General features: G+C 45.3%; 1 protein-coding gene and 1 long non-coding RNA gene across 2 annotated transcripts in view; one reads left to right on the top strand and one right to left on the bottom strand.

Annotated features, from left to right (window-relative positions):
• Positions 1 to 15504, top strand: part of LOC134220474 (cardioacceleratory peptide receptor-like) — a 271750-nt gene that overhangs the window by 220576 nt on the left and 35670 nt on the right. The gene's annotated exons all lie outside the window — the stretch shown is intronic.
• Positions 8723 to 9737, bottom strand: LOC134225826 (uncharacterized). The gene is made up of 3 exons (XR_009983335.1): positions 9163 to 9737; positions 9001 to 9103; positions 8723 to 8824 (listed from the first exon to the last, which is right to left on the bottom strand). It is a non-coding gene; the product is annotated as an uncharacterized LOC134225826 (long non-coding RNA).

The following is a 15504-nucleotide window of genomic DNA, read 5'->3' on the forward strand; positions in this document are numbered from 1 at the left end:
CGCCGCCGAATACCAACGGTGTGACGCCATCAGGAAGCAGCCGCCGGCTGAAAATGATCTATTACGCCGCCGCCGATAAATTCTCAAGCAACGCACAGGTCTACATTCAACTTAGTCTATAGCTGCACATCGCCAACCACAATATCTGCGGAGGGTCCGCAAATCGTCCTATACTTGATCGATCAACCTTGCTCGCTGTGCACCTCGACTTCTTGTTCTCGTCGGATCGTTGTTGAGAGCCCGGCCCACCCATTCTTCCGATTTTCGCGGTGTGAACGATGGATGGTTTTCCCAACAGCTTATGCAACTCGTGATTCATTCGTCTCATCCACCGTCCGCCATCTGCACCCCACCATAGATGATACGTAGCACGTAGCATACTTTCCTTTCGAAAACTCCCAAGGCGCGATGGTCCTCCACGAGCACCGTCCAGGTCTCGTGTCCGTAGAGAGCTACCGGTCTAATAAGCGTTTTGTAGAATGTCAGTTTGATCGTCGGCGAACTCTATTCGATAGGAGCATTTTACGAAGTCCAAAATACATACGATTTCCTGCCACGATGCGTCTTCGAATTTGTCTGCTGGTATCGTTATCGGAGGTCACCAGTGTGCCCAAGTACACGAATTCTTCAACCACTTCGATTTCGTCACCTCCGAAACAAATTCGTGGTGGGTAGCTTATGTTGTCCTCTCTTGAGCCTCTTCGTATTATGTGCTTTGTCTTTGACGTGTTGATGACTAGTTTAGATTCACTTTTCAGTGTGATGTAGGCTTCCTCCATCTCCTGAAGTTACGTGCCATATTATCAATGTCGTCGGAAAAACCAAATAACTGGACTGACTTCGTGAAAATCGAACCACTCGTAAAATCCCTGCCCTGCTTGCTCCAATGTTGAATAGCAGGCACGAAAAAACATAACCTTGCCGTAACCGTCTGCGCGTTTCGAAGGGACTCGAGAATGCCTCTAAAACTAGAACTACGCACATCACACGTCGTCTTGATCAACCGTATCAGTTTATCCGGAAATCCATTTTCATGCATAAGCTGCCATAGCTGGTCCCAACCGATTGTATCATATGCGGCTTTGAAGTCGATAAATAGATGATGAGTAGGCACGTTGTATTCGGGGAACTCCTGGTCCGTGGTAGAACGTTCGCTCATGAGTTCCGCCTGGTACTGCCCAACGAACTCTCTCGCAATTGGTGCCAGTTGACGGCCTTAAATTTGGGAGAGTACCTTGTAGGCGGCGTTCAGCAATGTGATTGCGCGGTAGTTGATTATCGCCCTTTTTGTAGATGGGACACACGACACCTTCCATTCACTCCTGTGATAAAACTTCGTCCTCCCAAGCGCTCTAGCCAGTGCCTCACCATTGTGTTCAAACAGCTCTCTTGGTAGTTGGTCAACCTCAGGAGCTTTGTTGTTCTTCAGCCGGACAGTATCCTCCTGGATTTCATAGAGATCCGGAGCCGATAAAATTATGTCCTGCGCGCGTTCTCCCAGGTTCATCACCATACCGCAATCTTCGTCTGTCACATCGCCATTCAGGTGTTTTTCGTAGTGCTGCCGTCACCTTTGGATCACCTCACACTCGTTCGTAAGAAGGTTCCCTTTTATGTCATTACACATATCAGGCTGTGACACGTGGTCCTTACGTAAACGGTTCAACTTCTCATAGAACTTTCGTGTGTTATTAGCGCGGTACAGTTGCTCCTTCTCTTCACGGTCTCGATCTTCCTGCTGGTGCTTTTTCCTCCGCGCCCGTTTGTATCGTGCCTCGTTCGCCCTCGTGGGGTGTTGCAGCAATCTCGCCCATGCTGCATTCTTATCTTCCACTAACTGCTCACATTCGCCGTCATACCAGTCATTTCTCTGATCCGACGCTGCGCCTAGCTGCTCTTCCGTTGGAAATGCCACTTCCAGCTGCTGCGCATATTCTTGGGCTAGTCTACCGTCTTGTAGCCGCTCAATGTTAAGCCGCGGCGTCCGACTTCGACGCGTGTTGTACACCGTCGAGAGTTTTAAGCGCAGGCATACTGCAACGAGGTAGTGGTCGGATTCATTATTCGCACTGCGGTAAGTGCGGACGTTCGTGATGTCGGAGAAGAATCGATTAGAACGTGGTCGATTTGGTTTTCCGTTTCTTGGTTAGGTGGTATCCATGTGGCCTTGTGAATATTTTTGCGGGGACAGAAGGTGCTTCGGACTACCATTCCGCGGGAGGCTGCGAAGTCTATGCATCGTTGGCCGTTGTCATTCGATACGGTGTGCAGACTATCCGGTCCAATGACCGGTCTATACATTTCCTCCCTTCCTACCTGCGCGTTCATATCGCCGATGACGATTTTGACGTCCCGCACTGGCCATCCATCGTATATCTGCTCCAGCTGTGCGTAGAATGCTTCTTTCTCTTCGAAGGGTCTCCCTTCGTGTGGGCAGTACACGTTGATGATGCTATAATTGAAGAACGGTCTTTTATCCTCAGCTTGCACATCCCAGGTCGTTGGTTGGGCCACAGCTTTCATAGAAGATATCCGCTCGATGCCCGCTTTTCCACACTTTCGGCCCTGTCCAGCAAGTTGCGGGGATGTAATTCATCGTACATCATCCTGTCGCAACCCGCGAAACCTGACGACTAGGTCTTTGCCGATTATATCGAGTCGTATTATCTCTTATATTGCTCGTAATTATTAGTTCTACATGCGGCTTATTGGGCCTGCGCCTGCGGCCTGCTATAAAAAGTTCGATTTTGGAGTGAAATGGTAGCCTTTCGTTAAAACTTTGTTGTACGAGAAAGGCAAAAAACTCGTTGGTATGAAAAACGACAACAAAACAAATGTCACATCTTGTTATTAATGTGTTTTTTATTGTCCAAAAATGGTTTAGTAGCCTAGAAATATGAATATATCGCCATAGGGAGAGAGAATCCTGAACAAAATATGACAAGAACACATCACGATAAAGAGATATCGAGATAGGGAGGTTATCGAGATGTAGAGTGCCCAAATGTTTGTAGATTGAAGGGACCGAGAAAACCATCGACATGAGGAGAGATATCGAGATATAGAACATCGATATGTGACAGACTACGACATGAACGCACAAGTTAGGAAGAAGTAAAATGTACAGACTGGCGCGGTGGTTAGCATTCAGACCCTACAACGATACTTGATTTGTAAACTATCCCTAGATGGGCAAAAAAACAAGAAAAATATTTCAAATCTGACTGACGGTAGTGAAAACTGTCACCTACACGTAGAAATCCAATTATGTATTTTACAACCTTTTAATACTTCACAAATCGCTATGAAAACCATTCTGGTGCTCCGGAGCATCTTATTTCCGGAGGAGGCGGGATGTAGTATCAAACCATCATCATTGTGAACAAGAGCATGGACGAAGCCAATAAATTCGAGGGTCAATAAAACAACAAATCAACAATGATTCCGAACAAAAGAGATTCAGATAAGGAGCGTCCTTCATTCTTGTCTGTCGGTGCACTAACGGGGCCAAAGGTTGTGTATTTGGGAGCGAAAATGAATATCATATGAAACAACAAATAGATCAGCGTATCATAAGCAACGATGATTGCCTAGCGATGCGGAATCGCAATTCGGAAAAGACATAAAAAGCGTTGATGACTAGAAGTGATCGGACTACAATAAGGGTATGTGATGTTTGTGTCTATTTCACAACGATTTAAGGTGAAACCCGTTGGGATTCCATTTTAAAACTACCTCACACTTTCAGAGGCACAAATCGCAAAACCAGACTGCATAATTTGGCGAAAATCTATTTATCATCTTTACTATATAGCAGCCTGCATTCGAACATTATTTCCAGATATGTTGATCACCAGTAACTTGAGCTTTGGACACTAGAAAATGCAGCCATGCTAGTAGCTATTGTTGTATTCAGTCGTGATTGTCCTTAAAACCGGTATCCGTCAGTCAATAGATTTTTAAATTTTCTTCATATTTTGCACAATAAATTTTAATTTTCATGAAGAACTCTAGTGACAACTTAGAATTAAATAAAACTCATGAACTGTAATATTTCTTATTTCATAATCTTGGCATATAGGTAACTAAACTTTCGTATTTCACAATTGCTAAAAGTATTACTCAACCGCATACTTCTATTCGGTGACGACGCTTTCATCTCAGTTTTTTTAGCCATCTTCGCAAATCTATTTATTTCCTCTACCATCTCAACTGTGACCAGTTTACAGCAGATCGTAAAAACTATGGGGTATTTTTTGTCTCCCATATCCTACATTCTATTTCAACATCTTACCTATATGATGGGAATAATATTCGGGTGGCGCGGATGGTAGTTCAACACATTTATGTTGGATTTATAAATTTACTATCGATTTATAGCTTTACGACTCTATAAGTATTGTCGTCGCGTAAAGTTATGTGTCCCTCTGTTGCACAACCAGAATAACGATGCAGTTGTTTGTCATTGCCGAGTGTTATTTCCATCCTTCTTGATTGACGTTACACAAGTTCATGACTGGAAGCGGAAAGAGTATTATGACATGACAATTCAATTGAGACTAGTGGATAATAATTCTGTAATGTCTTATGTATTTTTAATTGCACAAGAATCATATACAGACTTCTTCTTCTTAACGGTTTTGGGTTGCCTTTTTTACAGTTTCATCGTATGTATTGATTTTGTATTGTTTTGAATCTTTATACACATTTTGAACGGACTTACATTCCATACAGAGTTGAGGAATAACAGAACATTTTTTTAAATAAGCTGTTTTTTCGTACTTGTCACATATTGCCTATATTAGCCAAATTTTAATGAATTTTCCAATGGTTAAATATTTTTTGAATTTTCTGTGGACCTTAACGAGTTTCCTACATGGTGATTCGGTTGGTGTTATGGAATTATATGACACCTACAACCATTTAAATATAATAAAAATAGAATGTTTGCCTTTCTCGTATATAAAGTATTGATATAGCCTGTTCGCTCCGAAAACGAACTTTTTATAGGAGGCCCGGAGACCCATAGTGTTATATACCAATCGACTCAGTTCGACGAATTGAAGTGATGTCTGTGTGTGTATGTGTATGCGCAAACTAATCTCACTCATTTTTTAGGCACTTATCCTCAACCGATTTGCCCTCAACAATTCGACGCGGAATCCTGTCCCATTGTTGCCTATTGAAAATTGGCCATATCGGACTATGGGCTCAAAAGTTATGGCCAAAATACTATTTTTATGACACACGATAAAGGCTCCATCACCGCTAGGTGGATTAATCTGGGTTTTTTCACATGCTTTATCAAGTATTATTCAAAAAGTTTTATTATAATGGAAATTTCCTTATTAAAAATACTTTTCGAATAACGGTTGACAAAGTACGAACAAAAATTGTTTTACGAACATGTAGTGAAATTCTGCGAAAATTATAAAAAAGCAGTTTTGTGTAATTTAAATGGTTTTAGAGGTCATATTATTGCATAATATCAACCGTATTACCACCCATTATGGACCACAAAAAAATAACAAAATATTTAACGATTGAAATGTGGCAAAAATAGCCAATATATGACAATAAGTGAAAAAAAAACACCTTTTTTCAAAAACCGCTCTGTCGGAACTTCTGAACTATTTTTAGAATTTTGGGTTGTTTTACAGAAATGTTCGAATCTTTCATTTAAAGCTTGAGCACCATGACTTTTCGAACATAGTGTTTTTTAGGGACACCCTAGTGGACATATTTTTAATGAAAAACTTCGGGTTGTACGGTGACGTAGAACTACGTAGCTATACGAAATGGAGGATATTTTTCATCATAATTTGTGTCAATTTATTAACATTGCGCAAACTGCTCGGAGGTCAACCGAATCAAGAAACTGAAAGCAGCTCCCAGTTGGATGAACCAACCGTGGAAAAGGGATTAACACGAAGCCACTCGTCTATCTTTCAGTGGATATCATCAGAATCCTAGAAGACATTATGCTCAAAAATGGCCAGAATGAAGGAAAACTAAGCAGAATCGGAGGTGGCGCGAAACCAAACCAAAACCAAAAATATATTAATTTGCAACGTTCGACTTCCGCCCGCGATGGAAGTGTACATGCATCGTTTACTAAAGCACTAGTGGCAAAGTAAGCGGAACTTCAATAATAAATTACAAACAGTCCTTTTCAGGACTTAAACTATTTATCCAAGAAGAGGTTTTGACCTTTGCAAAAAAAAAAATACCCAGACAAACAGACTGTTCGGCTTAAGTTTTCGAATTTATCCGTTTAAACGACAATGTCGATTTAAAAAAAAATAGTTTTTAATAATGCGCCATTTGAAAACTAAGGCAGCTAAACGACATTTTTCACTAAGGTGGCGTCTTCATCCATTTGGCCGTCGTCGACGGAAAGTGAAATTTTCTGGCTAGATTCTTTGGTTTTGTTTCGTTGGTCATTGGAAATGATAGATGCAAGAATGTTCATCAAAGTCCAAAATTAATAGTTTGGCGTTGACAGAAAGTTACCCTTCGATAGCAGAATCTTAAGCGCGCGTCGATGAGTGACGACGCAATAAATTTGATTGAATGAATGGAATCGCTCACATCGAAACAGTCCATTTTTGCAATCAACCCTTTCTGTTCAGAAGATGCTGGTCTTGAGAAGGACCAATTTTGTATCCCCAACAGTGGCGTAGCCACGGGGGTGGTTTTGGACATAAACCCTCCCCTCCAGAGACAAAATTTTTAGAATTTTTTTTTTCTGGGAACCCCCACTCAACCACAATCCCCCCCCCCAAACCAATTTTCTGGCTACGCCACTGGTCCCCAATGAACCTTTCCATTAACTAACTGCAACCAAATGCTTGTCTGAACGTTAGCGTTAGAATTCCACTTCGTGCTGTTTTCAGCACGGGATCGCAACAGACGTCATTTTTGTAATCAACCCTTTCTTCACATAAAATGCTGGTTTGTTGAGGTTGAATGACGACCACCAACGTAGACTTCCACCACCAATTCGATGGTTTTTCTTTGAAAATGCTACCAGAGCGCCTTTGTGTTGCTGTGTTCGCTCCGCTGCGTCCGCTCTGCGTAAAATCTTGTTCAACCGCTCTCTGCGGAATCCCGATCAAAATGGCTCGCGCGCGCTGGAAACAGCTTTCTTGTATTCAATAAATTAAGGCCGTTAGCCCCGCCCCTTTGGGAACTGATATGGGTGTAAATATAATGGGCACTCATGACGATAAATGAAGGGGCGGGGCTAATGGAATTATATAAGAAATCTGCTTTTCGACGCACGCGAGTCATTTTGATCGGGATTCCGCAGACAAAAGACCGTTAGGAGAATGACAAATTCTTAAAATCCTATGAAATTTTCTCGCTAGTTTCTGAATTTGGTTATGAGATGTTGGTTATCTAAGATGCGTATTGTTGCGAGGAATAACAACAGAAAATTGACTCAAAACGAAGTTTCTTCATATTACAAAACATTATCTCTTGGCATCTGTCTGTCCGATCGACGTTCACCGATGAGTGGTTGCTATAAATAGTTTCCACTGAGGTGGCGTCTTCATTGATTTTATACAAAAGCCACCATTTTATACGAAAGAAGGTTGATCCGACTATCCGAAATAATCTTTCTTCAAAGTGTAAAACTCAATCGTAAATAGCGAATTTAATAGCGCGTCGGAGAAAGATGGTGATGCATTAAATTTGAATGGATGGAATCACTAACAGCAACCAAGCTACCACCCCAAACCCGATGCCACCGAAACAGTCCATTTTCGCAATTAACTCTTTCTGTCCATAAAATGTTGGTCCTGAGAAGAATCAATTTTCATTTCCCAATGCGACTTTCCAATAACTAAACTGCATCCAAACGCTTGTCGGCACCTTGCATTGAAACTGTCCGACCGCCACTTGATGATTTTCGCTAAGCCAAAATTTGTAATAGATTTTCAGCATTGCCACTGCCACGCCTTCGTGCTGCTGTGTCCGCTCCGCTGTATCGAATTTCGAACCGCTCTTTGTGGAATCGGATGTTCGGATGTTCGGATGTTCTTGTCCTGGCAGGGGTGTTTAGGATCATCCTCAGGAATTTGTTTTGGACCCGTTGAAGTTTGAGGCGGTGGGTTTTAGCGCAGCTCTCCCAGACCGGCATGCCATATTCGATCACAGGGAGGATGATTTGCTTGTAGACAGCAAGCTTATTTTTCAAGGACAATGACGACCGGCGGTTGATCAAAGGGTACAGTAGTTTCAACAAAACGTTACACTTTGTCACCGTTTTGTCAACCTGTTGCCTGAAAATAAGCTTGCTGTCGAGGGTTAAGCCAAGATAGTCGGCCTCATTGGCCCATTCCACAGTCATGCCATTGAGGACGATTTACAGTCCCCAGGCGGAACATGTTTAGGGGGTTTGGAGTGGGGGAAAATGATGACCTGGGTCTTCGCCGCGTTGATACAGATCTTCCAGCTGGTGAGGTACTCTGTCAGGGCATCCAAGCCTCGTTGGAGTTTTGCCACTAGCGCTCTGATCACTCTACCGTTGTAGACGATGGAGGTGTCATCTGCGAACAGAGACAGAATGCCGCCTTCTGGAGGTTCAGGCATGTCGGAGGTGAACAGATTGAAAAGCAGGGGCCCGAGGATACTGCCCTGGGGGACGCCTGCGACGATGTTGTGCGCATTGGAACTCGCTCCGCTGATTGAGACCCGGAATGTCCTTGCCGACAGGTGTTGGATTATATCCAACGGGGGGAATATTTCCGTAATTATGATTCTCCGACGCGGAAATGACAAACACTTGATCCGTTGTTTGAGGGAGAATATAATTTTCCTATCGGGAATATATAATAATAATTCATAATGATTCATAATTCTAAAACAAATTTATAACTATATGTACATAATTTACAATGCTCCGCGAGATGGGTTTGGTGAACCCCTGAAGCCATGTACGCATATTGCTTCTATTAGTTTTTAATAGTGAAATCGAACATTTAATCTACTCACGTTTAGTTCCCGTTTGTATTGTGTTCGTATCAGTAGAGCAAAAAATAGTGGCAGTCCGTATTCTGGTAATAGTTCAAGAGAGACGTGACGAGATTTAGGTTACCTAGTATATAAGGATAGTTTTTTACACCAAATATTATAGTTTTATGTAAATATTCTCACCAATCCAGCATGTAGATAGTAGGCACTAATTTAATATTCCAGTTCACTAGACTTAAGTTTAATTTTAGATAATTTTACACTATTTTTAAGGCTTTTTAGGATATAATTAGTACTGCGTTTTCGTTCGTCAGCTATATCAAAGATTTTTCCTTTTGTTTGTTCTGTTTTGTCCACTCACCCGGTGACAGGCCGAAGGCCTGTCACTCCCTGTCATCCGTTCCGTCATGGCCGCGTCTTGCTTGCAGGATTGCAAGCAATATAGGACCCACAGTCATAGGTGTGCGCGCTGGCCTAATGGGGTAGGCCAACAGTCCCCCAGGGTACGACGACTTCCGGTTGGCTTACTGCTCCACGCGCTGAACGTCTAGGACCGCCAGCTTCACAACGGGGCGCTCGTATACTCCGACGGATGTCTGCACTGTCGCTGATCGCGTTTGCCCGTCTCGGCTAGTAGTCGTAGCGATGACTCTACCTTTCGGCCAACAGTTACGCGGTAACTTCGGGTCAACAATCACTACAATGTCTCCGGTCTCGATGGGTTTGACAGACTGGAACCACTTGGACCGGCGGGTAATCTCCGGAAGATAATCTGTTAGCCAGCGTTTCCAGTAGCAGTTCGCCAGAATTTGCGAAGTACACATGTTCTGCCTGAGGGCGATGCCGGTGTCGTCGATGCTGATTAAAGGTTTCGAACCATTGGATGAGCCAACCAGAAAATGATTTGGAGTTAGCGCTGGACCAGAATCGTCATCTACTGGAACGTGTGTTAAGGGCCGAGAGTTGACGACGCTCTCGATCTCAATCAGTAGATTTCGTAACACTTCATCCGAGAGGGTTTTGGTGGTGCAAACAGCCATCAGATTACCTTTGACGGTTCGTATAAGCCGCTCCCAACTACCGCCCATGTGTGGTGCCAACGGTGGGTTAAATACCCACTCGGTCTCTGTGGTCGTGAACTCCCTCATCATGGCATCATGATTGATAATTGTCAATAGCTTCTTCAACTCTGCATTGGCGCCGACGAAGTTGGTGCCACGGTCGCTGTAGATCTTCCGGGGTTGACCACGACGAGCGATGAAGTTACGGATAGCCATTATACAAGAATCGGTGCTAAGGGAATTGACAAGCTCGATATGTACTGCACGAACGGTCAAGCACGTTGCCAACATTCCCCAGCGCTTCTCACGCCTTCTTCCTACAGCAACTTCAATGGGCCCAAAGTAGTCGATGCCCACGTGAGTAAACGGTAGACAAAACGCTGCTAGGCGACCGGGTGGTAGGTTAGCCATAATCGGAGTGTTTGGTACTGAATGATCATTCTTGCACCGTTGACAATCACGGCGAACTTGACTGTAGCATGAACGTAAGCGAGAGATTTGATACTTTTGGCGTATTTCGTTTATCACTGTCTCGTTATTTTGGTGATGGTATCGGTTATGGTATTAGTGTGGTAATGTTATGATATCTTGGAAGGATGATGGGATTCTTAGCGTCGTCGGTGGCATATTGGCACGCTGCGATACGGGTCTTCATACGCATTATGCCAAGGTCATCGATCCACGGAAGAAGCTTGTTCAGCGGACTGGATTTGGGAAGAAGCTTCGTAGTTTTTCCCGGATGTTGAGCTGCGTTTCGTAGAGTACGTAGTTCTTCCGGGAAGCCTTCCTGCTGCTCTATACGGATTAGATGCGCTTCGACTGTACGGAGTTCGGCTGCGTTCAGAGGTCCTACTTCGATAGGCTTCTGTTCCGTCTTCAGGCGACAATTCTTTATGAACCGTTGCACCAGCGCCAAAACGCGTTGCAGTCTCTTCCAGCTTGAAAAGTTTTGTACACGAATGACTGGTTCTGGAGGAGTGTAGTGAACTTGCAGATTTTGCAGCAGTTCGGTGTCTGTTGGTTTGCCGCGGGTAGAAGATTGCGGCCAAGCTTCCTCATTTTCTTTGAGAAAGCTAGGACCTCGGAACCATCTGTTTCCTGCGGACAGGTCGGAACTTTCTTTCCATTTGGTACCGTCGTCGGCTACGTTCAGCTTGCTAGGTACGTATCGCCATTCGTGAGCTTCGGTGGATTCGAGAATCTCGGTGACGCGGAATCCAACGAACTGGCTGTAGCGTCGGTGGTCGGAGTTTATCCAGCATAGGACATCTCGGGAGTCTGACCAGTAGAACTTCTTCACATTGCGGATCGACAGTGTATCACACACGGTTTTAGAGAGTCGTGTTCCAATTATCGCCGCTTGTAATTCCAGTCGAGGGATCGATGTCAACTTTAGCGGAGATACTCTAGTTTTGCTGCGACTATTGAACAATGGATCTCTTCGTTCTTCCTGAACCGTAGATAGCACGGCAGCCATTCCATTCTTGCCAGCATCTACGAACGAATGGAGCTGCACTTCGTCGACTTGGTTGATGGAGTAGTCAGGCCAGAAGCATCTAGGTATTTGGAGTTCTTCAACCTGCGGCAAGGCGCTCAGCCAAATCTTCCACTTATCGTACTCCTCGTCCCCGATTTCTTCGTCCCAGGTGACACTAGATCGCCAGATGTCCTGTAGCAAGAACTTCAAATCGGCAAGGAAGTGAGCGATGAGCCCGAGCGGGTCGGTCATGAGGACACGCAGTACTTCCCGCTTCGTGGGATGCCGATCGCCCTTGAGTAGTTCGGCCCCGTAGCGATTCCATCCGATTTTGTAGGTGAAAGCATCAGCTGCCGTATTCCACCACATGCCTAAGACCTTCTCGGTGGCCAATTCCGTTGTCAGGTCCAGACTATTCTCCTCATCCACGTTCTCTTCTTGCAGCGCCTCTACGACATTCCTTGAATTGCTGATCCAGTTGCGGATTTCGAAGCCCCCGTGTGCGTGTACATGGCGAACGTCTTTGGCTACCTGAATAGCTTCTTCCTCCGTGGCTACGCTAAGCAGCATGTCATCGACATAATGCGAGTCAGTGATCGCTTCACACGCCGCTGGATATTTACTCTTGAACCGCTCCGCGTTGATATTCTTTGCGAATTGTGCACTGCTAGGAGAGCCCCGAGTAGACGAAAATAGCTCAATAATATCAAATGTTGATAAGATAGCAAAATGAGATATGAACCTGATTGATATAAGAGATAAAAGATCAGACGACAATATCAATATTTTGCACTAAAATATCATGAGGAGATCATGTTTTGCTATTTGTAATAAGTGATCAATATCATGTGCCATTAGTTTGTTCTTATCCATAGCATATCTTGATATTTAAATGATATTTCGGTGCAAATATTTGATATTGTCGCCTGTTCTTTTATCTCTTATATCAATCAAATCCATATCATGTTTTGTTATTCTGTTCATGGCTTCTGCTCGGGGCAGCACGCCCCGAACGTCATCACGGTCATGGCATAAACCTCAAGCTCTCTATTCTTGCCCGTCCAGTAGAAGCACTGGTATTGCTGGTCCTCTTGGCGGATTTTCACCTGGTGGAACATCTCGCGAATATCTCCAGTCACCGCCACCGGATGTAGTCGGAATTGTAGCAAAATATTCAGCATCGAACGTAGCAAATCGAGTCCTTTCAAGAGAACTGGATTCAGGGAAATTCCATGGGTCTTTGCAGCTGCGTCACATACTATTCGGACTTTCCCGGGCTTATTCGGGTTGATTACTGGGAAGACAGGCAGGAACCAATGGTTGATGAATTGTTGCTGAATTTCTTCTTCGGACAGTTTCCGAATGTAACCTTTTTCGGTGTAATCGGCTATCTTCTGATGCAATACTTCCGCGAGCTGAGGATCATTCTCCATGCGTTTCTCCAGGCATCGGTGACGGCGCAGGGCCATTGTTCGGCTATCGGGCAGACGGACGTTGTCATAGCGCCACAGTAAACCGGTCTCGTAGCGGTCACCTGAGAAGTGTGTGAGAGATTTCAGCAGTGTCTCTGCTCGCCCATCTTCAGCTGATAAAAGTGGCTTTGTCGGACTTATGACTCCCAAGCTGTCAATCGAAAAGTAGTCTTTCATCGCTTGATGCAGTTCATCGTCGGACTGTCCGTTCAGCGAACAGACATGGAAACTGTAGTGGAACATGCTCGGCGCGTTTCCGGATCTCAGATTGCCACAAACGGTCCAGCCAAGGCGTGTTTTGGTGGCAATTGGTTCTCCGAATTTTCCCTCTCGACTCTTGAGAGTTAAACCGAGTTGCGCATGCTTCGTTCCTATCAGGATGCGAGGACGTGCATCGTGGTACGAGGAGATAGGCAATCCTTCCAAGTAACGGTACTTTTTCTTCAGTTCAGCGAAATCTAAGGTTTGCCGCGGCAGCAGCAACTCCCTGACAGTTTGCACCTCCTCTAGAGTGAACTTCTCTGCTCCTTCAGATTGTCCAGCGACTTGTAGCCGAACGATACACGAGTTCTTCTCGCATCGCTCAGTTCCGCCCGTCCAGCGAAGGCATATTGGACTAGGAGTACCACTTAGTTGAAGCTCATCGGCGAGATCTTGATCTAACAGTGTTGCTCCCGAACCTTCGTCTAGGAACGCGAAGGTATGGATTGTCTTTTCTGGTCCGGATAGGACCACTGGAAGGTAGCGGAATAAAACAGTGCTTGAACCCGTTTGGTGCGTGTTGCAACCCAGATCAGCCCCGCTCGTTGATGATTGCGGAGGATTCGGATTTCCAGCCGTCGGGCCAGTAGGTTGCTGTTGAGGCTTCTGCTCGTTATGCAGCGACTCGTGGTGTCTGAGAGTGCATCCATTTTTGCCACACGGTTTAGCTTTGCATAGTCCTTTATGTTGGCGAAGACAGGTTCGGCAAAGTCCGAACTCTCGGATGACTGCCCATTTGGAATCCCTCGAAAATTCGATGAAACGCTTGCATTTGTCCACGGATTTGCAAATTCCTTTGCAGACTGGACAGACTTCTTTCGCCGGTTTAGCTGTGGACGATGGTGTCCATTTAGAAGTCGATTCGATACTCGTGTCAGAATTCGCGGGTGTTTCGGCGTGTGCGTTGAGGTACGCTTCCCCTTTTCCTTTCCGACGACCGTCGTTCTGCGTCGGCTTTGTATGCAGCGATTCTACCGGAAACGTTACTGAACTTGCTGCTTCGGCCAGCGAATAGACCCACTCGCTAAAGGTCACCAGGTTGACCACTGCCTGCGTCTTCCGGTGTTGTGCCCAGTTCAGCTTGATCGATGGTGGCAGCTTAGCAACCAACTGGTGCAGGAGTGTAACGTTGTACATATATTCCTCCAGTCTACACGAATCGACCGTTGCACAGAAATTCTGGACGTTTACGGCGAAGTTTATCAACGTTTCAAGCCGATCTTCCCGGACCGGCGGTAGAGCGGTGATCTTCCCGATAAGCGTGTGAACGATGATCTCCGGTTGACCGTACAGCATTTTCAGGGTGTTGATTATGCCTTCGACATTGCCCGGATACATCAGTCGGCACTTCACTGCTTCGTAGGCTTTTCCCTTTAGGCTCCTCTGCAATCGAACAAGGTTTTCCTCCTCCGTGAATCCACATAGCGGTCGTACTATTTAGCATGGATAAGAAGATCGGCCATTCCTCCGGGTTGCCGAAAAATGTTGGCAAGTCCTTGGAAACCGCTTGTCTTGCAGCGATTTGGGAGCGTGAAAGCTGAAATGGGTCGTCGTCGCCGTCGTCTGGTTGGTGTGTGCCAATTGGAGAGCTTTGGCCTAATGTTCCGGGATTTTGAGCTAGAATCGTTGAATTCGCCAGGATTCGTGGTTTTTGGTTCAGCGCCGACTGGATTCTTGTGGACTGTGCTTGAGTATTCGGATTGAAGTACTTCGACATTCTGATGGCTTCTGTCTGCTGTCGATGTTCCTCCCGCTGTGTTGGTAGCTGATCTTGTCGACCCCGTTCTAGCTGTGCTGGATTCTCTTCGACCTGTCGTTGTCGATTGAAATTCTGCCGTGCTTGTACTTGGTCTTGTCGATCACGCTCTAACAGTGCTGGCTCATCGTAATTCTGCGCCACCGTCGAATGACATCCCTTCTCGATCCACTTTTCCACCTGACTCCGTGGATAACCACTGCTGCCGGAATGACGACTGGATCCTCCTCCACTGGCTAGCTCCTCCAGGATTTGATATTTCCTGTCCAGGAACGCCTTGTGCTTCTCCGCTTCTTGTTGTTCAGCGGCTCGACGTCGCTCTGCTTGTTTCTCCTCGAAAGCCCGCTCTTCTTCTAGCCGTTGCAACTGCAACTTGGCACGATTTCGCGCGGACCTTTGCGTGGACGAGCTGGATACCACCGACGTTGCCTTTTCCAATTCGATTGTAGGTAATCCGTCCACCGACGGAACAAACAGCTTTTTTCCAGTTGTTTTCGC

This window comes from Armigeres subalbatus, chromosome 3 (genome assembly GCF_024139115.2).
Source record: "Armigeres subalbatus isolate Guangzhou_Male chromosome 3, GZ_Asu_2, whole genome shotgun sequence".
Taxonomy (NCBI): Eukaryota; Metazoa; Arthropoda; class Insecta; order Diptera; family Culicidae; genus Armigeres; species Armigeres subalbatus.